Source organism: Trachymyrmex cornetzi, unplaced genomic scaffold (assembly GCF_001594075.2).
Source record: "Trachymyrmex cornetzi isolate Tcor2-1 unplaced genomic scaffold, Tcor1.1 scaffold949, whole genome shotgun sequence".
NCBI lineage: Eukaryota > Metazoa > Arthropoda > Insecta > Hymenoptera > Formicidae > Trachymyrmex > Trachymyrmex cornetzi.
The window spans coordinates 201038-228012 of record NW_017300299.1 but is presented as its reverse complement, the minus strand read 5'-3'; the positions used below and the strand labels follow the sequence as shown (position 1 = coordinate 228012).

Here is a 26975-nt window from a genome sequence, read left to right as displayed (position 1 = left end):
TCTGACGGCAACTACATTGACAGCTATGGCCATCTATTGGTAAATTCCGATTTCATATTTACATACCTGGTATGTATATTCTCTTATATGAAGTTTATTCAGTTTATTGTAATATTGAATAACAAATATATATATTGTATATTTCAATCTTTTATTACAATTTCGAATCTGTATTTTAAGCGGTGTGCTCCAAATTTTCCTTTATATTTTTTGAACAATGATTTCAATGCAGAAAAATGAAAACATTTATTATTACATGTGCCACAATGAATACTAATATTCTGTCGAAATATAGAATCTAAAGTTACAATGTTTTTTTCGTTACACTTTAATCAATAGAGTTACATGATTATTACACATTATTTTTATCATCATTTAAATGAAATTTCCTCGTACTGCCATTCTTGATGATTTTTGTCACTTTAATATTCCTCACTCACGATGAGGTTTACCTTCATGCTACAGCCATTCGTAACACGTGCATATAGTACCGCCGTGCGATTCTCAGAAAGTATCAAATCTCAAAGCTCGTACGTGCGCGGCAAATGGCTATATTACGGCATTTTTCAAGGGTTCCTCGCGCGTGGATGTGCGTTGGAAAATGGTGCTACGAGGAATTCTCATTGAGATAACGATACGACGGAGTCGTCGTCTAACAGGGGTGTTGGTGCTCGTGGGACTCGTTTGCTATGAAAGGGAGAGAGAGAGAAGCTTCTCGCGTGAGAGATTGTTTATTTTTTTCTTTCCGCTCGTCGCAAGGCGCTCGCTCCAGCTGTGTGTTACGCACAATGCGTAGCGAGCACGCGCCGATCGAAATTTAACGTTTGCCGTGGAGTACGGTTCGGTCGGCTTCCACAAGCGGCGTCGTCGTCGGGATTGCCCGAGTCGCGCGCGCGAGCGATCAGTCCGATCAGTCGGGAGCGTGAGTTCAGTCTGTGGAGACGTGTCGTTCGTCGTTTGTCGTTCGCTCGCCGTCACCGGTCCGCGTCGTCCCGCTCACCATCCGCGTCATTCGGTATAAAACGTCAAAACGCCACGCCGCGATTCGTTGTAGATCGAGGTGTCCGCCGTCGCTCGTGATTAAGTGCCTGCGGATCTGTGTGTTGTGTACCACCAGCCTGATTAAGTGTCACCGGACTAACGGAGTGCTTCGCTCCACGAGGGAGGGATCGGAGTAACCGGAGCGAACCGGAGAGGAGACTTTCTCAACCCCCAAGCTGTCCCGAGACGCGCACCATTTTCCCCGGCTGTGGTGAGTAGCGAACGTTTGATCTCTTGTGTTTTTGCCGTGATATCGTGAACGGAGCGCACACCTTTCACAGCTGTCATGCACTTTAGCGAGAACGACTGTCAGCTTGTGCTCTTATTGAGTGCCGACCTCCGCGCACGATGCGCGATGGCGCGACGAAATTGATTTCGAGCGCACGCACCGCGGGCGATCCTTGATGCACTCTTTCGAGTGCTCGGCAATAATATAAAGTTATATTCGAAGGAAATGTCTGCTTGACAAGAAATTTGTAGCTTGGTGTAAAGCATTGCGATCGAATCGTCGCGTCGCTTTGGCTTGTCTCTTTAGAGTCTATAGTTTCATAAACGTAAACACAAAACTTAGAACAAATCGAAGATTGCCTGTAGTTGTTTGCGATCGAGTCGTTTTTAATATCTATGCGTATATGTTTGGCGATACGATTAGACAAATATATGCAGAATAATATAAAATAATAGAATTAAATGCACACACACAATATAAATTCAACGTAAATCTTGATACGCGTTATGTATTTTAGACCTAAAACATTCCTTTTACTGCACCATTTATCTGACGTCTAGTATCGTAATTCAGATCGGGGATTAAACGTGGAATGTTGTTAGAATCAGAGCGTTCTGATCTGCTATTTATTTCGATGAAACCGAGATTTATCACTTTGAAAATCGCAACGCCATAGTCCGGTGTAGTCTCGCTCGGCAGGATAACTCTTCGCCGCCGCTTACATTGTAAAATGTGAATTTCTTTGCGAAGCGTGGCCGCGTTTTCTAGAAAGGCTCCAATACACACGTGCAATTTCTTCCCTGGACGCGCGTTCGACAACAGGTTTTCGCACGTAAGCATCCGCATACGCTTACGTAACGCGCGTCGAAGGTTGCTCGATTGCACGAAGTGACTCTCGGGGGAGCGTCCTTACACTTGCTGACAATAATTCGCCAGGTTTACGTACTTCGATCCAGAACTTCTTTAAGTACTCGCATATTTGAAGGACTGCCTCTTAAAAGGCAGTCCTAATTTTTTTCCACGTTAGATTTACCTATATAAATAGGTGCCATATTTTTTACAATAAATAAAAAAATATCGCAAATAAGTAGGCACTATATTTTTTATGACTCTTCGTACGCGATAATAAAGATAAAATTGTGACTAGTATTGCATCTGAGACTTTGTAAAATTAGGATAAAATATAACCATTGATTGCAATTCGCAGCACACGATATGTAATACATTATGACACAATCGTCTTTGGCGGACACAAATATTGACAAATGTGAGCAATTTGCCGTCGTTTGCAGAAACGTCGCAAGCGTCGACGTAAATAATCAATAATGGCTCTTGCTTCAACAAATACGCATAATACTGTTTCTTTATGCTGCCGCGTTCCGAGTGAACGTGATTTTTTTTTAGATGTTTTACAATCGTGACACTTACTCTTCACGACACTCTAATTGACGCCTTAGAGAAAAATGTAATTCACGCCATTCAGTTTCCATGTTTTCCATGCAAGAAACGGATGTAACGTAATCGTATAATACCGCAGGACTTTATTATCTCGCGTGCAAGGACGCATGTTCCTCTATTGTTTCGTGGTCGATGTAAATAGAATTGAGAGTCCAAATAAGTTTCCTCGTCATTTCTATCGTATTCTGCATAAAATTGCATTTTTCTCTATTCTTCGACGCCACGAATAAATAAGATTTCGGTCTCGTATCTTGCGGAGATCTTCATTGTATAAAGAACGATTAACCCGTGTGCACATGCATTTCTAAGTCCATTGTTTTTACAGGGGAAAGATAATGAAAAGAATCCGGGTCATTAGGGAAAGATGAAAGTAAACTTGCGATTGCTATTTAGTTTTTTATATTTAGGCTATTTATTTATTGTATAATTAAATTTATTTTTCGTATTTTTAAAATAATATTAAAATTAATTAGCCAAGAAATAAAACCGAACGGTTATTAATTGAATTTTAATTACTTGTCAAAATTTTAATATGATATTGCTTCTCTTTCCAAGTTCTTAAAAGTATGTACACATAGAGAATTTTCTCTTTTACAGAATTTATTTTAAAAATTATGGTAATCGTAGGACAACACAGTATTTCGAAGAATTGTATGTGATTCTTTTTGATTTATTGACAATTCTCACAATAAAGTACAAATTATATTTGATTAATTTTACTAACAAATATAGTAAAATTTCAGTAATTATAAAATATGTGTATTAGCTTTAAATAGAATAGATATCAAGTAATGATACGTACATATAAAGTATATATAAACTTATATAAATTTTACAATACACCACGATATGTTCAATCTGATTTAGTCGCTCATAATAATTTTATCATGCAGTATGGTAATTGATCGACTGTATTACTTGACATCTATTCTATTTGAAACAATAAAAAATCACAAACTATTTAACATATTTTAAAATTATTGAAATTTTATTTTATGTTTAAAATGAATCAAATTTAAACATATTTTACATTTTATATTTTATTGTGATAAATATTAATAAATAAAAAAGAATCAAATAAATTCTTTGAAATATGTTGTTCTACGATTACCATAATTTTTAGGGTAAATTTAACAGAAAATTATCTCCATGTATTTTTTATATTACTGCGGAGTTTATTGCGTATTTACGAAGTACGTACAACACGCATTGTACACGCATATGACAGGTATATGCCATTTAAATGCATCGTGAGATAAGATCGCTGATAATAATATACGTGTATGACTGTGTGACCCATTGTCATTGTATTATATTAGGACGACATTGAGCAAACGTCTATGAATCATGCTGTTTCCGACAATTATATCTGCTGATAGTAGGTTACGTTATATTTTGTTCGTCATATCCGACTTTTTATAGTGTTATCTTATGCTATTAATTTGTAGAAATATCAGAATCTTCCACGTAATTATAACAATTTTATAGTCTACTTTTTTTATTAATTATTTTTATAATTATTTATAATTACAGATATTTTACTGTCATTTTATTGATTTTAAAAATATGCATCGCAAGAAATCTGTCGTAATCGTAAGGATACTATTAAATATCATTGCAGAGACTTAATTTAGCTCTTAATGCTTGTGAATGTTTCCTTTGCGATATGATATCCTTGGTAACAGCATGATAAAAATTAATCGCGGCTGCACAAGTTTGCATTGTAAAGAAATTTGTTACTCACAACGCGTACGGGAATCAGATCTATCTATAATGGTATCAGTCTATCAATTCATAATTGACGTTTACACAAAATAGTACGAAGAAATATGAAACACATATATTTGAACATCTCAGTTGCGTGTATAAATTGAGTGTATAATACTTGTAACATTGTATTGTTTGTTTGGTTCGTTGTACTGTTCGGACGTGATTTATTATCGCAAATACGCAAAAACAAACGCACGTATTTCCTTCCCGTTTAAATTATCGGGAATGCAAAGCCTCGGTGAGTTTTTTGCCGTGTATCACGAAGTCTTTCATCAAACATTTTAACGGGACAGGTCCATGATGTTCAATGAAAGCGTATTTCTTAGAGTTGCCGCTGATTACGTAACGAGTTTGTCATTACCTTTTTTTCGTCATTGAATTTCATCGAAACATTTTTTCTCCAGTAATTACATGCTTTCGTCGTGCACTTACAAGCAAATATTTATATACAACTATTTTTTTCAAATCGCACGCGCTAAATTGATTGAATTTTGATTTTTTTTCCGCATACATAGAATTCTTTGACTATTTTATTTGAATCTCTCGAATATACCAATGTGGATGTAAAAAAGAATTGTATACAATACTTTTGAATATTTCTAAATAGCATATACATTAAAGTATATATTAATAATATAGGCCAGTATTCGTACATTAAGAATTCGTAATTGAGAATTCGAAGTTGTAAAGGTATAGAAACGAATTGTTAGAAAATCTTGACAGACAAATTGATTATCTCGACATGTTTTGGAACGTATTTTGGAGAATTGCAACTTTATTAATTCTGTAGTTACGAACGCGTATAAACCTTAAGATTTTCACATCACAGCTCGTATAAATATGCAAATAAAGGATTGTCCGCAGTAGATTGACTTGTTGGTGATTGATGCGCCGTGACAATGTTATCACCGGCGGGATTTAAATCTGTAATCGTGCACGGTTAACGCCCGACAGCGGTTGGAGCGCATGCCACAAGCTATTACGCTGCACTCGAAACGATATGTCGTTGCCACTTTACGTTCGTAAAATCTATCGCTATCGATACTGGTACGCGCTGCACGTTTTCGACGCTATTCAATTATCCTTGCCGTATTCTGCTAGAGAAATTCGTTTGCTACGCCCCTCCGTGCCGCCGCCACGGCGACGCGACCGACGCCGTTCTGATCAGGGTTCCATCATCCTTTCCGCTGAATTTCTCGTAACGAGAGACAAGAACCTCCGCTAGGTCTCTAACGAACTGTGAGAATCGCCAAAGTCGATTTCTCCAAAGTTGTCGATTATAATTAGTCGTCGCGATGTATTTAAACTTCTACAAATTCTATATTTTAACCGGAAATCAAAATTGATAGAGAGAAAGAGAGCGAGAATTTTAATTATTTTTGTTTATATATTAAAAATTAAATAATATATTTTGTCTCACGCGTCTCTATATATTATTATTTTGATGAGAATATAGTTGAGTCGTGAATATTAAAACGTCAGTCTTGTCGTAAGCTGGGGAGATCCACAGATAAATCATGGAACAGTCTCATATTAATAGTCGCGTGCCCATCGATTCCGCCTTTGTTATCCTTCGGGGGTTGACTCTCTGAAGCCTTGTGCGTATTTGAAAGATGTAAAAGTCGATAGTGACCGACCCCGGGGAAGCCTATTGCATTCAATGGCCTATCCTCCTCGCGTTTGTAGATTCTATCTGGTATTCGCGATATGTTCGTACAGCTAAGCGAGCTTGTCGCACATCCCACTCGATATATGATTGCCGTCTTCACTACTCCGCTAAAATTAATTGGTCGAGCAATAGCGGTCGAGAATTCAAATTTATCATACTTTATTCGAACGAGAAGTTTCTGCATTCTCACATTGTTACTTTATTTTTATTGTGATTTGGCATATTAATCGATCTACAATCCTGCCTTTAGATTTACCGCGCCACTATCAATATCTCGTGGGCGTGCGTAACGATCATATAAATATCGAATGACAACTTTATTTCTTACCTCTCTATTCTTATACCATCATACTTCATTGATTTATGTCAAAAGCTTTGTCGGAATCAAAAGTTTATCGTTGCAGCTTTAAATGTAGCGAGTCGTAAATTTTGTGCAATTTCGGCCGTCGTGCCGTGCCGTGACGATTTATAATCATGTCTTTCCTGAGAAACTCGGCTGAAAAGTCTTGATTCGATTTAATAAATGAATCTTAAATATTTACAATTGAGCTTCTGTCGAAGAATTTTTCTGAAATAGTTTTCATATAATTTTATTTGATTTTTTGACGTTCAGTTTTATATTTGTTATCACAATTCGTTTGAAGAACATTTAGATGAAGTTTCCCTTAAAATTCGAATTCTATTTCTTACAATTTGATAATAGATTTTTGATTGTATATGTATATGTATATTAACCCTTAAAACATACCTTTGGGTCATTCGTATCCTTTCGTATATTTCTTTTCTTTAAAATATTAAGAGCCTTCCTGGTCAAATACCGGTCTCTTTTCTACTCCTAAAAAAAAAGTTTGGCATCTAGAGGACAAGTTTTGTGCGTTGCCGGTCTCAATTCGTGCGTATTCCTTAACTGGCATAACTCCGAAGTTCACCTCTGAGTCACAAATGACCCAACATGTGTACAGAGTATACATTTTTTGTAACTAAAAAATTTTTTATTTTTTTCTTTATTTTCAACTAATTCTCGGTTGTATTACTGGAATATTTCGCGAATTATTAAAAAAAGAATTTAACCCTAGAACAACATATTGGTTGTTAATAAACACGATTTTTGGCACCTTTGTGCTAAATTGTCAGTGACATTACCTATATATTATGTTAACTGTAACGTTATAAAGAACATTTTCCTAATAAATTATAAGGTTTTTAACACAATAGCAATAATAAAATGCATTGTTTAAAATGTAAATGCAACACATCTTCAATTTATAGTCATTCATGCATATTAAAAAACATCATTTTCAGGTTACTCAATAATTAAATTTTTTGGACACTTGAACAATTTTTTTTCTTGTAGTTTGGAATGTCAATTTTAAGATATTGAACCATATTTTTCCTTTAAACATTTTTACTTCAGAGTTTTATATTTTTGTATGAAACAGTGCATTTTTCTCATTTCGTTAACTATATTTGGTTATAACACTTTATCTACAATTTGTGTTATGAATATATAACTGTAGAAATACTTTCTAAAGATGTCGAAATATATGAAAAAATTGTTTAATAATTGATATATACTTGTAAAAGTGATGAAAATTAATACACGATACGAATGACCGAACGTGTGTACTAAGGATGCCAAAAACTAAGGTGTGTACTAAGGTGTTAATAATTTTTTAATCTCATATTAATCGAATAATAAGTAAAAAAATTACATTTAATTCAAATGCATGTCCGATTTGAGAAAAGAAATCCTTAAACAGCGTAAAACAAAATGCAAAACGTATTACTAGTTCATTGATTTATTTGAAATACACGAAACATATTCAAAATATATATATATACTCGACCACATGCAAATTTTTATTAAAAATAAGTTGATTAAATAATGTACGTGCAACAATTATATCGTTTAAACTGCAACATGTTTGAATTAAAATTGAAATAACAGTATTGTGTGCTGTTAAGCTTCCACCATGCTTTTGTATAGAATTAATTATGATTTTAGGCAATGCTAACGAGTTCGTAAAACAAAACGTAAAACCGCTACAGTTCATTGAAATTTACATGAAATACGCAGAATATATCCAGTGTACAGTTACCTTATAATGCGTATATTTCCTGGAATTGACTAGCACGCGGCGCCGGCCGGTGTTCGACCTTCGTTTTTGCTTCGTCCCGCGCGCTACTGTTTACGCGCGGTCACATTGTTATCATTCGTGCGGCAAGACTCAAAGCGGCAGGTAGCGGCTCGAGCTATTCCGTGTGTGTCGTATAATATTACTTCTCGGGACGCTAAACGATCGAGTCAAGACTACGACACACTAAACGCGATCATTTCTTACAATTGATTAGTGACTGTGAGATCGCGCAAGTGATTAGTTGATTACCCCTTGCGATTTATGATTCATAAGTGTAGTAAAAACGACGATTATTTGTCGAGAGTAGATATTTCGCGTTATTCTTTTGATAAAGATAATTTATCTCTTTTTTTTATCCCTTTATCTCGAATAAAGGAGCAAAGTCTATGTCATGTATGAGTCGTCACATAATATGACAAAGATCGGAGGCGCTGTAAAGCGAATAATTGTCGTCAGGTGATAATTAATATGCGCGCGATCGTAATTAACCATGTTTTTGTGAGTGAATGTCGTGCGAATGACGTGAAGAAACGACAACAGCGGAACAAGAGAGAACGAGGAAGCCTGAAAGACGTCAGCTAAGCTATTGTAGGGTGAACAATACAGTTATTTATTATTTGTGTTTGTTTTTAGCGATGGAAGCTAAATTAATAAGAGTTAATTTTTCTTGCGGAAGAAACAAAAAAAAAATTGATACCTATCCATGGTAGAATAATGGTACTTTAAATGGCAAACATCGGTATTCGGAACATGATAATTGCTCCGCCTAATCGTTGCTTAAGTTAATTAACGGTGACGTGATCATCAAGGTCTCGATGGATTGCCATTGTTGCATCATAGTTTTCGAGATCAATAATACAAATAATATTCCCTTCAAATGATATAGCATTCGAAGTTGCAATAAAATAAAAATTTTTTTGGTCTCTTTTTTTAGTTTTATACTCCAACAAAATTATTAATTAAATTTGCAATTTTTCTGTTTCACAATATATTAAAAAAAATAAAGTAACAATTGGTCGAAGAAGTTGGGATATTGAAATTAAATATATTATAAGGAAATAAAATGTTAACAATATTAACCCTTGTACTAATATGGGTAGTTAGTAATCTAGCGATTCCTGTTCGTGAAAATTTCTTTGAGTCTTTCGATAATTATACTACATTTTATTATTTTCCAAAATAAAGAGTCAGTATTTATTCTAGAAAGTTGAAAGTATGTTGGTGAATTTTTAGAGATTTTTAAAATTATTTTGAAGAGGTGAGAAAAAACGAAGAGATTCTAGTAACTCTTGATAATATGGATAAGGCACCAAATTGTACATGGTAAGGGTTAATAATCTTTATTAGAATTATCGAAAAATTTCTAACTTCATTAATATAGATTAACTGTTTATATTTCTTAATATTAATACAGCTAAAAAGTAATCGTACCTTTCCGTCATTTTATGAATATAAAAATATATTGCCGATGTTTTCCAATGTAACTGTCGTTACATTATTATCATTTTTTTGGAAACATTATTTCAAACAAGTCGCGAGATGTATAGCGGTGTATTAACGGTTCGCTTGGAATTCGCGTAATACCGTCGCACTCGGTATGCGCGAGTTTACCTTAGAAAAAGGTGCACTGGAGAGCCGGTCCGAGAGTAATGTCGTATACGCGCGGAGTGGTCCAAGTACGTTCTTGCCGTTTCGGATGCGTTGTCGAGCCCGCGCGGTGCACCTCTGCAGTTCTCGGGACAAAAACCTCGTGCAGGACAATAACCCTGAATAAATCACTGCCCCCGATAGCCATTCGGCGCGGGTCCTCCACCGGCTGTTTATGTCGGTGCTGCTGTCTAAACAAGATCAAAACGACCGCCGCCATCGTCTCATTCGGCCGTCGTCAGGAATTCATCGCTCGGGGCGACGCCCTCCCCGATTATTGAAAATTTCAAAGGCGATCCAATTGTGTCTCGGCCGACCAAATAACACGACTCCCAGCTACTAACAGTCGGGCGAGACCCGACGCCTAATTGCACCTGACGGGAAGGAAATTACGCTGGGAGGGAATAATTTTCTCTGGTTCTCTTCTGCTATATGATTTATATTTTATATATATATATATATATATACATATATTATATATAATAATGATATATAGAATACAATAAAATACATTAATTTTTTTGTTATACATAACGTAAGATAGTAAATATAATAGTAAATATAATAGTGTTTATAATTACTGTCTTGCGAAAGTTCAAATATTGTACAAAATTTGTACAAGTTATGAAATTTTTTACTTTTTTGCATTACTTTGCTAGTATAAAATGTTCTTATTAATGTAAAAGTGACATTTATCTTATTCAAACCAGCTTGTAACAATTAATATTCTGGTATTCGGTTGAAGCCCGCTACTGATTTACCGTCGTTGAACGCAACGGGCAATTTTCCCACCGCACCACAGATTTAGATGCCGTTTAAATGTAAATCTCTGGGTAATCTCACGCACTTAATACAACAGTATTGGGAGTCTGCCGCCACAGTGAAACCTGGGCTTTATAGCTAATATTGCGAGACGTGTACCTACTGCAAACGGCAGTTTAAAGAAGTTAAGCCGCGGTTGTTCCGAATTTCCGTGAATTTACCGGAAATTAGATTTTTCAAGCTTCGTATCGTTTACACATATTTTTATTTCATAATTCTACAATTTTATAATGATTTTTTGAATTTAATAACGTGCTTTAGAAAAAGGAAAATAATATTTTTTGTACAAAGAAAAAAAAATGAAAAGTATAAATTAAGATAATACTTTTAATGAAATTAACTTGTGTTTCCATTGTTATTCGAAAGACTTAATGCTAGTATAATCGGTTGGAAAATAATCGTGCAAAAACGAATTTTCTTGCATTCGCGAACACGTTGCCGTGAATATAAGGGTTTGCAATATTGCCCGTAATTGGAATATATTAATTTTTGTCGGTCATTTAAAGCACGCCATGCATTTATGGGCACTATTGAGATCTCTTATGTGGGTGGGACCGGTTTTAAGCTGCTTTCACACGTGTATCGGCGGTCATTGCTGTCGCACTAGAACGGAATTAGTTCGTTCTAGTCGACCTGGTTGAAAAAGAAGGACGGTGCATACTGGCATGTAAAGCGTGCAAAGCGTGTATTTCTACTTTGCGTAAGCGATTTACAACCTTGGTATAAGCTGGAAGAACCGCATAAGTAGTATTTACAAAATTCAATCGTATAATTTTCAAGATTATATTTATATATGCATATAATCTATACGTTTTATATGTATATAGTGTTGTGCAAATTTATTATTTTCTCGTTATAATTTAATTAACGCTCATTAATATAAAAAACAAATAATTTGAGATGATTAGTTAAATGTTTTGAAAATTTATAATTTTGACAGATATAGAGTTTCATAAAAACATACAGAATTTCTTTGTATCGTCTGTTACTAAACAAAATGAAATGGCGATGGCATGAAAAAATGTTGAATTTTGTACATAATTTATGACCTTGCGTATGCATATATACTTACCGTTTTCACGCACCCATGCGAGCATATGTGCAGACGTGTATTGCATGTAAAGTACACTGCGGGACTATCCTCTCCAGAGGATTATATTAATTAAACGTAATGCTAGAAGCCGCGAGAAATTAATCGCTTTTAGTCGCTATCTCGATCTCTCGTTAATAGCGCCGTTATTTCTTGATTATTTTCTTTTGTTCTATTTCTGTATCGTGGTTTTATTTACTTCTTTCTAGTCAGATGACAGAAGAGAGAGACAGAGACAGCGAGAACGTAATGGAAATTTTGTTTCATAATTTCTATCGTGGTTGGTGTGTATTCATAACATATATATATATATGAATAACATTTAATATAATACATTTTTCATAACATTTAATATAATATTATATAAGTTACATATATATATATATATATATATATATAACAAGTCGATTTGAATTCGATACTTTTTGCAACGTAAAGTTGGACATTTAGTAATTATTTGTTAATAATTTGTTAACTAAAAGTGTGTAAACGAAAAATCAATTTGTTTCGAAATGTGCAAATGGAAACCTATCAATTCATGTCATTTTGAGTATATCATTTTATAGTATGTGATTTAAATTTATCTATACCTGACTCGATCGTCCTCGAAACTTTAATCGTTAACTTTTTAATTAAAAGTATGCAAACGAAAAATCGATTTGTTTCTGAATATGCAAACGAAAATCTATCAATTGAGACTAGTCAAATCTAATTTGTTTTGTTGTTGGGAAGCTGACGTGAAATCAGCCCCCGCTAAAATTGTTTTTTAAATAACTTTTTTGTTAGAAGTGTGCAAAAACGACAATTCAAGATGTGTGTACATGTGCAAAACGATGAGTAATCGAATGAATTATAGAAAGTTAGTTTTTCCAAAAGTTAGGAAGCCAATTTCACACAGTTGTTAGCGAATAAAATCACGTTTAATCAAATGTAAAAATCTTACATTCTGTATCTCTTTTTAAAAATTATTATAAATTTAATTCTAAAAATTTATTGAAGGAAGAGGACTTGGAAAATTTAATTTTAAACATATATTTGGTTGTAGTCACATACTGTAAAAAGCGCACCGTGTTTTCTTTTATTTATTCGGTAGATCGATGTAGGTAGAGGGCTTGTGTACGAAAGGAGAGGTACCGACGAAAGTTACGATAATTTTCAGCGTAATCGAACAGAGGTATTTTCTTCCTGATTTCCATTGTCCTCTGAGGGGAGAAAAAACGTGAAGCACGAACGGCAACGACTCCTTTGGCAAGCGATTGCGGTCCCGATCATTGATTCTCTCGGTTCCCATTCTGCTGTCAACCAGTGGGGGATTTTTGTTCGTGCGCTAACCTTCGAAAACGAAGTCCTTCCGTGAATGCGCCTCGGGCGCCGGAGCCAGAAGCTCCTTCCGTGGCCTCACTCCTCCTCGTCTTTATTTTTTTACGTTTCGCTTTTTCCATACTGTATATTCACTTTCGTTGACTTTCTCGACTTTACGCTCGGTAACGTCACGCGTAATGTGTCAAGGATATAAAATTAATTGGCAGGTAAATACACGCGCGCTCGCGTACACGTTAAAACAGTTACATCTACAACAAAGTTAACAGAAAATTTCCGCGGTATTTCTAGAGTAAGATGATGTACAAGAAATCCTGTCGGTGTTAGTTAAAGCGAGGAGCACGGAAAGGATTTCTTATCTTTTAGGAAAAACGCAGCGACAATAATGAGGTAACGGAGCGTATCGAGAATGCGGATGTGCATCGAGATGCGTCCGACTCGGTTAAGGTTGATTTATCGTTCCGAGGACACTGCCAAATTGGCAATATCTGTCTCTACGGTTCGTTAGGCAGTCGATCGAGCATCGAAAAAGCTTTGATCAGAATTTTGGATAATTCACTTACAATCGAGATACGAATACAATTTAAAACTCAGGGCATCACAATAACAATGCTTCTCTTTTTGCTGCCGTACAGTTAAACATATTTTTTAACGGAAAGAAATTTATACAGAATATACATTCATATTTATTGTCGAAGGACAGAAACATTTTGAAAAATTTATAAAATTTTATTTTGTATATTTTTTTTATATTATTTTTGGCGACGATTAGGAAAAAGTTCCTTTCTCATTGCTAAAATACGGTACTTACACTTTACAGAAATAGGTGTTGGATATCGAAGTATTTTTAGATTCTGTTTGATGTGTCGGACAAACAGTGAGTATTTGTCTTTTGATATGTGCACGCACTATAGCGTGGTGACGTAATGAGGACGAGTTACAGCTTCCGCGGCAGTGTTCCCTATAGATCCGTTTAACATCACCGGAAGTTGTAATAATTCTGACGATGGCGCGTTCCCTCTCTCGGGTGGCTGAGCAATTGCAAGACATAAACCAGATCGTTGAGAAAGATATACAACATACGCGTGAGATACACCCGGGAATAAATTGTATAAAGTTATAATTAATTTTTTTTTTCGCAAGTATTTTCGTTCGCATAGCATTATCGAAGATTCACTCGTTACTTGCTTCATGGCTTTAGTTTTTGCTTATCGACAATAATGATCGTAAGAGAATTTTTCGTTATGAGCATTTTTAAAAGCTCTTTTTTATCCCAAGGGATCGCATACGTGTGAGCGAGGTGTTGAACGAGAATCACGTACTTCAGTAAGTGGCGGATGTTAGATATAGCCAAGAGTCTATCATGATCAATGATTTTATATATGTCGATCTATATTTCTCACCGCACTTGAGTGCTAAAAGTGCCATTTGACATTGATCTCTAATAAATCGCGCGCATTCGACGGGCATAAAAAATGAGAGAGAGCCAGCTAATGTCATTTGCTAATTTTCTTTGATTATTGTTTCTTGGATAATAAAAACTGTATTATAATAATAAAATAGAGAACAACTCAAATTGAAAAACAATATTTTTATTACTTGGTTTTTTAAAAAATAAAAGTAGCTTTTCGTGACTTATGTACAACATCTGTTCTATACTGTTTGCGAATCCTTGCAAGTGTCTTCGTATTACAGTATATTTCTTTGACTGACTTCGAATTGTGAATCTTTATAAGTGCCTTCGTATTCTTATGCCGGTAAATGAAATTTTCCGTGCTGAGATGAAGAAGCTGTTGAAGCTATCTCGTACTTTGTTAGATATTGATTGACCGGGAGCCGGGAGCCGGGAGCCGGGAGCCGGGAGCCGGGAGCAGCTTTGAATCAGAAGGCGAGGTGAAACGTTCTGTGACGAGAGCACTTAAGGAGATCGCGGAGAATGGAACGAAGAACTGTTTAGATAAGTAACATGGACGTTGATAAAAATGCAACACCACTGAAAGTGCTTACTTTTGACGTTGAGTAGAAACGTTGTGTAATAAATGTAATATAGGTCGCGTTATCGATTATCCGTTCAACATCTATTAATAGACACCTTGCAGAATAGGACGCGAAAGCTATCGATCGCAGTATAAACGATAAAAGTTCGCCCCATTTCTTAATCTGCTACATATCGCTCTAACGTGTAACACTTTAGCATCAAAATTTAATTCGATTATCAAAATGTTTTTTTAAAAAAACGTTCTAAATCCTTTCTATCTCTCTATAAATCTTACTTAAATTTTTGTAATCTGGAATTTGAAAATTTTGAAACATACAATATATATCTATTTTCTGAATTTTAAAATATACATGTATCTACTTTTTGAATTGATCTAATACAAGTTTAACACAAGAGATTAAATTTGATTCTCAAAGTGGAATCTCTTTTGACATTCTAAAATTGATCGGACAGTGTGTTGATTCTCATTTGCGTGCAATGTTTCGTCACGTTTATGCAAAGGCCAGCGAGACGACACTCGCTGCAAGTTTTCTACGATACGCCGTAAAGTTCTCTCGTGTAGTGTAACGTGCATGCGCAAACGGGTTGCATCGCTCATCGTCCACTTTGCCGGAGCGAAACGCACCGGGCAGATGCGTCAAATGCGTGTACGCATCCGCCCGTCCATTCCGTCATTATACTATCAGACGATGCAATTGCCAATTGGTAGTGCCGGGAGCGAATTTTCTCGACGTGCGTCCCTTCGCGCGCACTCCGGCGTCGCCGTCAGCGTTTTTTTCAAAACGTCGATCTAGTCTGACGTCTTTCGAGAGAATGACGGAGAGAGAGGAACTCGTTCCGTGAATATGATAAAAGGTGGATGGCCGTTTTTTTTTATTCACGACCGCGGGGTGAGTGACTTACAGATTACTGCTTGTATTTTATGCACGAGGGTGCATGGGATTAATATAATGTTGCGTTAACTTCTATTTGAAAGCAATACAATTTGTATTATAAATTTTGTTTTTATCATTAATAAGACACATGTTTTTTCCGAATTGTATTTTCTAAATCAAAGATAAAGTAAATCGTACTTTATACTTTACTTTATACGTTTGTTATTGTTATAATATACAGGATGTCCCAGAATGACCGCCAAATATTTCGTGTGCTGGTAGAGTCGATTAAACTGAATCGTAAAGTCCTTTACCATTTTGTAATTTTCGCAATAGTTTACAAGATATTAATTATTAAAATCGCCAGATATTGGTTTTCAATATTTTTTGCTCAAGTACTATCAACTTTACGGAAAAATAGCAAGTGACAAAAGTTGTTTATTTTCTTCTCATAGAGTTCTGAGAATTTTTTCAGAATTTTTTAGTACCGCATTTTCTCATGTTGGAAAAATAGTTGTCAATAAGAAAATGCAGTATTAAAAAGTTGATAAAAAATTCTGAAAAAATTCTTAGAGCTTTATGAAAAGAAACTAAACAATTTTTGTCCGTTGATAGTACTTGAGTAAAAAATTATTGAAAACCAATATTTGGCGATTTTTAATAATTAATATCTTATTAATTATTGTGAAAATTGCAAAATGGTAGAGGACTTTTTGACTCAGTTTAGTCCACTCTACCAGCCCACGAAATATTTGGTGGCCATTCTGTAACACCCTGTATATTTAAATTCTTAAAAGAAATAACATATATGTTCATATAAATTTTTTGTTGTACCATTTGCAATAAATATATGGAAGGAATGGTATTGCAGAAAATTGTTATCTGAACATTTAACTAGATATAGATCCGAAAATAATTTTGTTGGATCATCAAAGTAATTATGTAGGATGCTCAAATTGGCTACTAGACTGTCAAAACTTTTTACAGCGTTGCTTGAGTTTTCTATATAATTATTTTGATCCAACAAAATTTTGAGATTTGTACCTACCTAAATTTTAAGGTATTTCATCAAAACCTTTCGTGTAGCAAAGTTTTAAATTGTCATAATTGCACAAGCTTAGTTTAATGTCATTCTTCATCCCTGCAAACATTGATAGATAGATTAGATAACACTGTTGTCATCTGTTTGTCATTTAATTTTCGGTGCTAACTCGTCAGATTATCCGTTGCTATCGACCGTCGTTTTCATTTGAATTCCGTCAATATGGACACATTAAACAAGTCAACGTACGCGCATGCTATTTATCCTCGCGAGTGCTGATATTTATTCTCGCAGGCAACTTCACGTGTGTATACGAATATGTAAATCTGGGGAACGAGAGAGACTTATTTCTTTCTAAAGATGGAAAATACGAGCGAGGGTATAACAACTAGGGTGCGAGGGTGCGCTTTGAGTGGCGTTAAACTTGAGGGAAATAGGATCGATCGGAGCGTGATAGAGAATTAAGGGTGCGTGTGCATGCAACGTTGGAAAAACACGGTATACCTTCTTGATAACTCTTATTAGGAACACTAAAATTATACGTTATTACTAGAAGTCATGCATTTTCGCGTCGACCATACAACGTGGTCGCATTAATAATAAGCGATTAAATCTATAAGCGTGATTTAAAAAAAATTTATAAACAGTTTTACTATATTTAAATTTAAAATATTTGTGAGCGCGTGTGTGTGACCGAGTAGTATAAAAATATTTGACTTTGAATTTATCAAAGCATTCCTTATAGGATTATTGACAGTGCTTGACTTGTGGCGTATTTTCTGTAGACATTCAACTCCTGAAAATGTTCACTTCAATAAATAAGCTACTCTCTGCATTACGAGTACCGAGCGCGATCAGAAATATTTTACGCAAGTTCTCTCTCTTTCCATCTCTATACGCGACTAGTAAAATTATGATGCTCGCCGCGCAACACGCCTCTGCGGAAGCGACTCGATCGAACTGTTTGCTTCTTGCGGTATAGGAAATTGGATCTGACAATACGCCGGTTCTTGAAAGCTCGTTCGAGATGGTCTTTTACCGAGTTTGTTTCCATGGCGAAGCAAATTACATTTAAACCGTGCGCCGCGCCGGTCTTCCTCATCGTGCTGTTATTCGCGTCCGTTTAATCCACCCGATCGAAACGTTTACGCGCTTCTCTGCGGTTACCATCGAAAAATAATCGACTTATTATACTTGGGCCCGTTGCCGCGGTAAATGCAACGGCGGGAATCCTGCGGGCTATTCAGAGCGTGGCCTTCGCGGGAGAAAGATCAGAGTGTTCGTAAAAAGAGAAAAGGAAAAAAAAAAGGAGAATACACTGTGTCATAATTATTGCCTCTCATAATTATGTGAAATCGACAGATGCACGGATCGTTCCGGTTATCCTTAAATGTCTACGATCGCATGAGCCTTAATGGCATTTTATTTGTAAATTATACTTATTTTCGTGTTTTTTTTTCATTAGCGCAAAGTGTGAAGAAAAATTTGAAAATTGGACTAAAAGAGAATTGTTGCACGAATGTAGAATAGATTGTGTTGAACCATCGCGTGTTGTCCGACGACGTTTACGCGAGGGAACCGAGTAAATGCGAGTGTTTTATCGCGGTGTCGCTTTGTACATAAGATATACCGACGCGGCGCGTCGTATAACTGCGAATTAATACCGTTCGTAGTCGATCACGATTTCGCGTCGAGACAGTCGAGTATCGCGCTAATTACACGAAGCTGAGCAAGTTCACGGTAACGTAATGCGAGAAGGTTACTGTTACTTTTCCTAATCTTCCATCCTCGCTTCCCCCCCCCCCTTTCGACAGAACGAACGCAGCGTGGAGATAGGGAAGAAGAAGAGGAAGAAGTCTCGAGGAAGGAGGGAGACACGGGGCCCGAGAGGAAAGAGTTGGTCCTCCAACCTCCAACTGACATTCGGATCGCGATGCTCGTACATAACAGCAGTCCTCTTGCCGTTCTCCCCTTCTCCATCCTCTCTTCTCCGCCTCTCTTGCACTCGTCGCTGAAACAGAGAGAAGTGCAGCAGCAACATCGACTCTTGTGGGTTACAGGAGTTGCGGTACTGGTCTAAGGGAATTACCGTTAGAAGAGCTGCACTCGCCTTACGTACTTCCTAGACTCCATGTTACACATATATATACCTGCGCCTTCTGCGCGGGTCTCTTCGTATGCACCGACACACGTACATAGGGTTTTGCGCGCGCGGTAATGCCATGTACAGTGTGTGCGTCAATGTACGCAGTGGCTTCCAGTTCTCGGCCGGCCGGGACGATATTCGTTCTTCTCCATTTGCTCGCTTTTGTAGGTGGAACTGGTAGCTGCTACGGCAGACGACTCTACAGCGTTCAATCTATTCGGACACTCGATCATCTTGGCGATCGTGCAATCGAGCATATTGAGCTAAACTTTAGTGTTTCTGTGTCAAATTCGCGCCGCGCCGCGCCGCACCGCACCGACGCGTTTCGCGGATGCGAGTCGAGTTTACTGCGGACGGAGTTCAGCGAACTGCATCGCGCGCGATATTGTTGCAAAGGTATCCTACTGTTCGAGGCAGCAATGGAGAGAATGTAGCTATATTACGACGTGCAGAGTTTTGAAAAATAATTATATATCGATGATGATCTCTGTAAATATATGAATACGAATAGAAAGGAATTTACGAGGTTGCAACATTGCACTTTCCGTTACACTCGTAATTTAGTGACGTAACTCGTTAATAATAACCAATCTATAAAGTTAGCACGCCATTCTGTATACAAAAAAATCATGACAGTAGTACTTTTCATAGTTCTAGTTTTTTATAAAAATAAAAAAGGCTACTTATTTTTCGATTTTCACAATCCACATAAATTTGGATTGAATATAACAAAAATAATGACAGTTCTTAGTAGCATTTTTAATAGAGTTCTATTGCTTCTTATCAAAATAAAAAAAGTTTCGCATCTCCTCTAAAGTACAAGTAAAAGAAAAATACCTATATTTCCATTTTTAACTACCTACTTCCCATTAGTATTGCTCGAATTGTATCAATATGTGTAATTTAAAAACAAAATTTCAACAATTATCAATTTTAATAGTTTTTAATGTAGAAGACTTTACGACATTTTGAAAAAAAAAATGTGCTGATAATTTATTGCAATTTTAGTGATATTTCTCGTTCTAGCAGAATTCCATGCTTTACATTTTTAACATTGTATAGAAATGTATGTATGATGAATTTACTTTTATAATTCATACCGTTATCTCTTAAATAGATATACGCGAGTTTGCAGGTTATTCGTTCATTCGGCCATTGTGAAATGAAGTCCGATGTAAAGAGATAAAGCACGTCGGAAAGGTGTCCGAAATATAGAGCAAACGGTCGCTCGCGGGAAATGGTATGTGAGATTAATCGTGCAGGCACGCGGGAACAAAGGTAAATAAAAAGTTGTTGCGGTGCGACGCGGTATTTTCTCGTTGCCGTTGCCGCAACGATATTCCCACTTTGGTCCCACGTTCCGCCACACATTGTGCACGTCTGCCTGAAGTGCCTCTTCTTCTTCTTCTTCTTCTTTCCTCTCTCCTCTCCTCTTTTCCCTCGTCTCTGCGTCCCTGAACCTCACACTTGGCCACTCGGTCATTGTTCGGCTTACAATGAACCGTTTCGATATATATCCTACGTGCACTTAAGTGCCCACATGTACGTGGCGAGCCGGTGCACTTTCCCTGTGAATGTATGTGTGTGACGCCGCATATGCTTACGAGAAAGAGCGAGAAAGACTTATATATGCATCCTTATATATTACCTTCTGTTATAGCCAGCGCTTTAATTAGTACCGTAGCTTCTATAATCGGTAGAGTCAAAATCGACGTATAGCTTACCGCAAGACGCGCTACTGCAGAAGAGAAATATGATTGAGAAACGGTCCCGTCGTTTCTGCTACACCGCCGTCATTCCACGCGTTCTTCGCTCGTGCTGACCGCATGCACGGAAAAGCACCACGGTCTCGTTAATTCGTGCCGCGACTGCGGAACTAATAGCTCGCTTTCTGCCAAGGATGTTAGGTACCATCGAAAGTCGACTGTATTTCAAGACCTTTCATGGCAAACTTATTTTCAGATGTAATATTTTCAGTTCTCTGCAAAGCAATTTCGTATTATTTTTCTATCATGCAAACATTTATATTTGTGCGAAAATAAAAATCGTTTATTGTCGAAAAATATATAAGCACAATTAGTTACGCATAAACGTTTCGGTTTGCTTCCGGGCCATCATCAGTATGTCTGAATGTATATTGTAAAATTTTCACTTTTTCATGGCGAGACGGCAGAGTGGTCTCACTCAACCTTCTTATTCAATTGGCAATGATTGACAATTCCAGTGGCAATGAATAACAGATAAAAATCCATATAGTTATGAAAGACATTTGAATGTTGACCGTCGATATTCGGAACGGTGTAGTGAATTTACATCGCTAAGGGCCGATTGTTCCACCTTTTGGTAAATTTTACCTATTAGGTAAATTTGGCAATCCACGCATGTGATTGGATAATCTTGCTACTTACCTAACAGGTAAAATTTACCAAAAGGTCGAACAACCGGGTCTAAATGTGAGTAATTTGCGGATCTTTTGTCTTTCAACTTTGATCGATTGTTGATGTTCATGTCTTTCATGGCTATATGGATTTTTACCTGTTATTCGTTGTCACTGGAATTATCAACCATTGCCAATTGAATAAGAAGATTGAGTTGCCACTCTGCCATCTCGCCATGAAGTGAGAATTTTACAATATATGTTCAGACATACTGATGATGGCCCGGAAGCAGGCCGAAACGTTTATGCATAAAACTAATTATACTATATTTTTCGACAATAAACAATTTTTATTTTCGCACTAACAACCGCGCAAAAAACTCTCGTTAGCCCTTATTTGTTTTTTGTTTTTTGACATTCTCGAGAGTTTGATTACTTGTTTTATTTATTTACATTTGTGTAGTTATTATTTTCGAATTATCGTTTTTGTGTACATAAAATTGGTTTGTCCCAATTTATATGCTCTTTGAAGGTCGAATATTCGACATGATTGTCAATTGTCTTTAAATTAGAGTACGAACCAAAAATTTTGACCTCTTTTATGAGTAGTTGATTGAATCGATAGACCTAAGCAAGTAATGGTTCCTTATTTTTTTCATAGCCATCTTTATCGTCATTTCAATGTAGGTCGTCAATGGTTTGATATTTATATTAAAATTAATAATTTAAGAAAAATCTTGATATGTTCAAATCTTGCTTTATAAGCTTTGCTTCAAGATTATAAAAAATAATAAAAGTGAATAATAGAAACTGCTGGGATAATTAATCTCTTTGGAGTTTTATTCGAAGAAATTGAATTAGATATTCTAATTGCCATACTACTTAACATCTAGAGATTGAAAGCAAGTGATCCTATTCTTAAGAGTTTAAAAATAGGATTATCTTTCGAAAGTATAACTGGACTCAATACTCATTAGAAACTTAAGATTCGATTACAGTTAAGGCGCATATACAAAGTTTCCGATTATCAAGGTTATCAAACATTCTGTAAATTCATACCTGTCTCGCTATTTTCGCTCGTCTCAACCCAACCGTGAACCGCACATCAAATTAGTATACAGCCACATCCGACCGTTATATTAACGTAACGAATCGAGCGTATTCAGGGAAATACCTTTGTCGACCCTGACATAACGGAAGACACACTCCGGGTATCCCCTTGACCATCGAAAGCACGTAATCCTGCTCGGTCATGTAAAGCATGAAAAGGCACTACCAGATATACAAAGTGTGCGCAGAATTGTGCGCGCGCAACGCAAGATCAACAGGAATTAGACGACTCCGCTCGCCTTACGTACATACGAGAATGAATTATTTTGCAACGTCCGATGCGAATTAATGAGCATAAAGCGGGTCGATTTCAAGCCGTTCTCTCGTTCGACGACGCGAGGACTTTGCTTTTCGCGAACGTTATTACGAATCGCCTTGCCCGGAGCGAAGTCGTCGTCGTTATACCATATATTGGCCATCACGCTTGTGGCCACGCGATCCATATTAATTAGTTTACAATGCTAATTATTATCGTTACGGAACGTACGGCCGTGAAAGTGTCAGACGATCGTACCGGATTTCTTTACGCGCTGAAAAAGAGTATCGTTTAGCGACACGCTAGTCGAATTCGCAAACGATTTTATTTTATGCCCGTTGCGTGTGCATCCGCCATCTTATTATTCGGAGGCGTAGAGTTTGAAATTATACTTAATTGTCTTAATTATCATAATTCCGATCAGACTAGATCAAGTAGGATCAACGAAAATTGCTATTTCGAAAAATATCTCTACTTATTTCTCATTTAAAATTGTAATTAAACCATGTTTAAAGATTGCTATTTTCAGTCGTTTAGAGTATACGTCAATTATATGAAGAATTGCTATTTCGAAATAACTTTCATCGCCTCTTTATCGAGCGTGAAATTGCAATTAAAAGCAATTGTAATATCGATAACAATTTAGATAACAATTATGAGATCGAGGAATCGCTACTTGGATAGTATCTTTACAAGTAAATTTCTACATCTCAATTTTTTTACGTTTCTTTTTACACTTGTCCTTTTAGGGATCAAGTGTTAAAATGTTAAATGCTCGCTGAATTCCGCAGTACAAAACGGGACTCGTAATGACCGCATAGTTAGCGCCGTGAAACTTTGCACGGCCACGTGCTCGTTAAGAGATACACACGCTTACGTGCGCGTGTTACACGCGCGAACATCGCACCCTTATTACACGAACATCATAACTGGAAATGGATATACGCTTATCCCTCTAACATGTACGCGCCAACACCAATAAACGCTTGTAAGTCGGTGGCTGACCACGAGTGCATACTACTCGTTTGTAATTACGTGTACATTCTATAATTCACGCGCAGGACGAGCGATCGCTGCCGCACGACTCCTTATCTTTCGGTTAAATTGTCTTGGAAGGTATATGAAACGTGTCATTTTTGACATAGTATAATTATTGATAATATCCTTTCCTTATTACATAGTTGCATTCAATATAATAGCGGTCCGTTCCATATAAGCATTAATCAAAATCTATAAAAGCCTAAAAGGGAAATTAATTTCCACAAGATTAAATTAAATATCATTTTAGATTGGAAAGATAATCCAATTATAATTTTAGATATCAGATTGTAGTAATTAATTTTCTCTTTGCATTGATTTTCAATATCATAAAATTATTGTTAATTTCATTGATGTCTCAGCATTCTTAAGGATTGACTTTAAATTAGTAAAAAAAAAAAAAAAAATCGTTAAGTGCCTGAAACTTTAGAGAATAAAATATATACGCAACAACTGTGATAGAAATTTATTGGTAAATTGTAATTTTATTCTGCATGGAAAGAATGATTTTGCTAAAAATTTATAGGTAGAACTGGACATAATTTTGTTGGACCACCAAAATAATTATGTAAGAAACTTAAACATGATGAGCTGTAACGTTATTATAGCAACTAGTTTGAGCGTCTTACGTAATTATTTTGATAATTCAACAAAATTAGCGTTTAGTTATTTCAACAAAACCGTTCTCCCGTGTGGTTTTTATCTTTCTATGATTTTGATACGTTCTAGCACATCTCGATGTAATTCAATCTGATCCATATTGTCGTAATTTAATCAGACCTATACCTATACTGAATGCCATTTTGGCTTACTCTGACCTACTCTGGCATACTTGGGCATAATTTGATTTATCTCAACTGTAATTCTGATAAACACACCCGGCATACTTGCGCCGCGGTACTCTGAGAACGCGCGCAAGTACGTAACGAAATCTCGTGCGAACCGCGCACGAATTTATGCGGCCGGGCTGTTAGAAGGCCGACGAATAGTCGGAGTGAAAACACGTCGGTTGTATAAATTTCACATGGCGCGGGTGTGTATGCCGCATGCATTACGCGTACATCCACCGCGTGGATGCCACGCCCCTGTTACAGGAGGATCGTAACCTATCCGGGGTTGTGGCGGTTTATAGTATGGTTATCATCGCATAACGTACGTACACACTTGTAAAGCCTCACGTAATACGGACTGCGACCGACCGCGGGACGGAGATCGACCGGCGTGTACGAGTCTGCGAGCGTATCTCGTTCGTAATTAGCGCTCGGTATACAGAGAGAGAGAGAGAGAGAGAGAGAGGGAGAGAAAACGAACCCGCGTGGGTGTGGGTATGTTACGGGTGTGTGCACTCATTGGCGTATTAAACGTGCACGTAATACGGTAATATTTGCGCGTTTCGACGCAATTAAGCGACCGTGCTGTTCTCACGAGTCCTTTCCTTCTTTGCTCTCCACGCACGATATTCGCGATAGGTTGGTAGGACCGAGCCGCACGTATGTACGTGTATTGAAACATCGAACGAAGCGGCCGCTCTTGACTCGGCAACCTTCGGCGGATTCGCGGGTGGTCGCGGGAGCATGACATACGACGCGATAATTCTTCTGTTCCGCTTTCGAAGGGACTTTGTGTAATTTTGACGTTTCTGCCTTCAAGATTTATACTCGAGTAATTTGTATTCTTCTGGTTTGTCATTAGCGTTCGTAATGACGGGCTTTGTTTTACTCCTTTGGCCGCCACGCTTCAGAATAATTCAAATTTTGCCAACAGTAAATTCTTGAACAAATAAGGTTTTGTTCTCTTTTATCATCCTTATCAATTTTCTGAAAATATTGGTAAAGTCAAAAATTTCTTAAACTTTCCTAAATAATTTAGGAATAATTTTCAGTAATCTATACTAGGGATACAGAAATATTTTTTCGTCTTCGTCGTTCCAAAGACATTCGGACCTCACTTCTGTCGACGTTTGACTAAACGTGCTTACATTCGTTAGCAGATATCGGGTTGCTGGTTTCGTTCTCGCTTCTTATTTCTTCCATCACTTCGTATCTTTTTTTATTCGTGGTAGAAAATGTAAAGGTCTATTTAGTTGAAAAGTTTTTCAATATGATTCTATTATATGATATTGTTCACATATTTGTGATACGGCATTCTCAAAAAACGATTAATACAATTCATATTTAATTAATACGATACTATACATGATAAAAATTTCATGATTATTAAAATTTGCATAAAAGGCTTTATATTAAAATAAAAGAAATTGATGTCATACAGAGTCTTAAATTCTAATCTATGAGATAATAAATTACATCACCACAGTCGTATATATACTATTCTCGCGCATGATAGTATGAATGTCATTCTTAGTAAACCTTAAGGCACGTTGCCGTTACTCTTATCGGATCACTAACGATGCTGACGGCGCTCAACGGCGCGACGACAGCACAATGTAAACCGTTGCGACTTGAAACCAAAGACGATCTCGAAAAGCAATTCAACACGAACGAAAAACGTTGAGCGCATACGTTTCATAGCCTCAGTTCGTCTTCTCTTCTCGAACGTAGTGGTTCGTTCTTTGTGCCAATTCTCTTCGTTCCAAGTTTTCATCATCAATTATATTGGTAATCGCAATGAGAAGTGATGATTGGACGTCTTATCAATCTCTCATCCCGCTGATTAGTTGGTGATAATAGGATTTATCGTCAGATTTCAGGTATCTGGTTTTCCATTTGATTAAAGAAAACATTGAATTTATCATACTTTTTATCGTATCACTGTATTATTACTGATTGACTTTCTTTTTGTTAATTAATCATTAATAGGCTGAAGCTTCGTTCCAACAATCATCCGATCGGTAGTGACAATGAAAGTGCTGTGTAGTTTCCACGTCCGCAGAGGTGTCGTGTCTCTGCCGTTGTCGTCAGCAAAGTCGCTCGTGCGATCAATCAATC

General features: G+C 36.6%; 1 long non-coding RNA gene across 1 annotated transcript in view; it reads left to right on the top strand.

Annotated features, from left to right (window-relative positions):
• Positions 1-927: 927 nt before the first annotated feature.
• Positions 928-26975, top strand: part of LOC108769789 (uncharacterized) — an 89253-nt gene continuing 63205 nt past the window's right edge. Inside the window, exon 1 of the long non-coding RNA XR_001940559.1 lies at positions 928-1252. This is a non-coding gene — a long non-coding RNA (uncharacterized LOC108769789). The remainder of the gene's footprint in view (positions 1253-26975) is intronic.